The sequence below is a fragment of the Stegostoma tigrinum genome, chromosome 13 (assembly GCF_030684315.1).
Source record: "Stegostoma tigrinum isolate sSteTig4 chromosome 13, sSteTig4.hap1, whole genome shotgun sequence".
In the NCBI taxonomy this organism is placed as follows: Eukaryota; Metazoa; Chordata; class Chondrichthyes; order Orectolobiformes; family Stegostomatidae; genus Stegostoma; species Stegostoma tigrinum.
In genome coordinates, this window is record NC_081366.1 from 9,920,653 (window position 1) to 9,924,160 (window position 3,508).

The following is a 3,508-nucleotide window of genomic DNA, read 5'->3' on the forward strand; positions in this document are numbered from 1 at the left end:
TCTGCTTGATCTTTCTTTTCTCCAACATACCATGGTGCTCCACAGTGAAACTTAAACACCGATGAGACTGGTGGTACAAAAGACCAATGTCTCCTCATGTCTATCACATGCAAGTCCTTAATCTCTCACAAAGACAGTTCCAAAATAAATGTGTCAGAGATAATGGGAACTGCAGATGCTGGAGAATTGCAAGATAATAAAATGTGAGGCTGGATGAACACAGCAGGCCAAGCAGCATCTCAGGAGCACAAAAGCTGACGTTTCGGGCCTAGACCCTTCATCAGAGAGGGGGATGGGGAGAGGGAACTGGAATAAATAGGGAGAGAGGGGGAGGCGGACCGAAGATGGAGAGTAAAGAAGATAGGTGGAGAGAGTGTAGGTGGGGAGGTAGGGAGGGGATAGGTCAGTCCAGGGAAGACGGACAGGTCAAGGAGGTGGGATGAGGTTAGTAGGTAGCTGGGGGTGCGGCTTGGGGTGGGAGGAAGGGATGGGTGAGAGGAAGAACAGGTTAGGGAGACAGAGACAGGTTGGACTGGTTTTGGGATGCAATGGGTGGGGGGGAAGAGCTGGGCTGGTTGTGTGGTGCAGTGGGGGGAGGGGACGAACTAGGCTGGTTTAGGGATGCAGTAGGGGAAGGGGAGATTTTGAAACTGGTGAAGTCCACATTGATACCATATGGCTGCAGGGTTCCCAGGCGGAATATGAGTTGCTGTTCCTGCAACCTTCGGGTGGCATCATTGTGGCAGTGCAGGAGGCCCAATTATGGACATGTCATCAAGAGAATGGGAGGGGGAGTGGAAATGGTTTGCGACTGGGAGGTGCAGTTGTTTGTTGCGAACTGAGCGGAGGTACAGTGTTAAATCCGTGTTCAGCATTTGGTGGGTTTTACGGATAATTTTGAAACCCATAGGAGCTAAGAGAGTGGACCCTGATTAATGTGATCTGTAAAAGTCAGTGAAATATTTGGATTTGTTGCAATAACATTTAGAAGGTCAGAGGAGAAGGACATGACAGTCTCTCTTCTGTGTGTGACATTACTGCTCTCACCTTAGTTTGGTTCCTTGCTGGGATGTTAGTGTCACACGCAAGACCAGGATTTGTTGCCCCATCCCTAACTGCCCTTGGTGTGGGGGTGGGGTTTGGTGAGCTACCATTGTGGACCATGTGGTCCATTTGTTCCTGAATGCTCGTCTATGCCTTCGTTACACCTAGATTCTAATGGCCCATCAGCTTCCTATCTTGCCCTTTCTGTAAACTTGATCCAATCCATATCCCTGTGGCTTGTTTCATATTGGCTCCTGTTCACTACCACCCCCTGTGCTCACTGATCACTATTGGCTCTCTGCATGATGACCACTCAATTTTAAATTTCTCATCCTTGTTTTGCAAATACTTGCCACGGGTTCACCCTGTCCCTTTCTCTGTAATCTCCTCCAGACCCGCAACCCCTTGAGATCCCTCCAAATCTGGCCTTTTGCTCATCTCTGAGTATAATCCTTTCTCTGTGCTTTCGGCTGTCTCGGCCACAAACTCTGGAATAATATCCTGAACCACTTGCTCTCCTGCTCCTCCTTTATCATGCTTTTCAAAACCCTGCAGCTCAGGCCTAAGTCTTTCTCTGGGATTTGTTGGTGGCACGGAATTGCTCCTGGAACCTGATTTCTAAAAGAGATTGTATTAACGTAGGACGGGGAGGAGTGGTTGGAATCTGTGGAGTGAGTTATGATAGGAGTCAGAGATGGAGACCCATTGTCCCCATCTCCTCATGACTATCTCAAAGTCTGCGCCTGGCAGAAAACTAAATTGGAGAGACCACTCTTTTACCAAGAACTCAAAGATTTCTACAGATTTCAACTCAAATTTTTTTAAAAAATCAGCTATTAAATGACTGCAGTCTCAATTTAAAATCTAACATCTTGAGAACTCCAAGGACTTTGAAACTGTTTGTAACCTTACATTTCCTGTCAGTGCATGGGACTTCTCCATTATCTGTTCACTGTCTCATTTTATTATTCTTCTTAAGGTTAGTCAATAATAAGACTCCTCCTTCTTGTACTCAAGAAAACATAAATATTTACAACTGATTTGTGAAAATTGAAGCGTAATAGCTGCATGCTTAAATAAAAACCTTTGCTGCGATTGATTGAGAGGGAGCAGAAAAGACCGAGTTGATTTAGCCACACCTACCAAGTCTGACATACATGTGACTCCAGACCCACCTGGCTCTGAAATGGCTGAGCAAACCACTCAGTCACGACCATTAGACAGGGACAGAAATAAGCCTATTGTGTCTGTGTTGTCATTCGCGTATGATGTAACCATCCTCCACACTACTTCCCTGCATTAGCTCAATTCTCCTACTGGTTAAAAATCCGTCTGTCTCAGCCTTGAATATTCTCAATGACTCGGCCTTGACAGCCCACTGTGGCAAAGACTTCCACAGATTCACTACCATCTGAGAGAAGAAATGCCTTCTCCTCTTTGTCTTAAATGAGCGTGCTCTTAGTCTGAGGCTATGCTCTCTGGTCTTAGGCTCTCCCGAGAGGGGAAACGACCTTTCCACATCTACCTTGTCAAGTTCTCTAAGAATTGTGGATGTTTCAATAAGGTCACCTCTCATTCTATACTCCAATGAGTGCAAGCCCAATCTAGTCAGCCTCTCCTTGGAAGACAGTCCTTCCATACCTGGTGTCAGCCAAGTGACCGCTCCTCTAGAGTGCCTCCAATACTGGCCTACCTTTCCTCAGATAAGGGGCTGAAAACTGTTCATGGTATTCTAGCTCTGGGTTGATTAGTGCTGTGTATAGTTTTCATAAGACCTCCCTGTTTTCATATTCCATTCTCATCAAAATAAAGGCTAAACTTCCATTTGCCTTTCCTGCTATTTGCTGAACTTTGTGATTTATGCTTGAGCCTTTTGTGCTGCAGCTTTCTGCATTCCTTCCACATTTAAATAATATCCAATTTTTCAATTCTCCCTGGCAAAGTCACATTTTCCCACATTATATTCCATCTGCCCAGGTTTTGCCACTCACTTGATTTGCCTCTATCCCACTGAAGACTCAATGCATTATCTTCACCACTGGCCTTCCCACTTATCATTGTGTCTTCCATAAACCTGGCTACAGTACATTCACTCTCCTCATCCAAGCTATTTCCATGTATTGTCAATAATTGTAACCCCAGCACATTGGAGATACTCTCCATCATGGCATTGCCATCATGCTAAATGGGATAGATTTCAAACAAATGTAGAAGTTGAAGACTGGGTGTCCAAGAGGCACTCAAAAAGCAGGACAAATCTAACCCAGCCCATTACTGCCCCATCAGTGTACTATTGATCATCAGTAAAGTGATGGAAGGTGTCGGTAACAGCGCTATCAAGCAACACCTGCTCAGTGACGCCCAGCTTGCGTTCCATCAGGGCCACTCAACTCCTGACCTTATTACAGCCTTGGTTCAAACATGGACAAAAGAGCTAAATTCCAGAGGGGAGGTGGGGGATTGA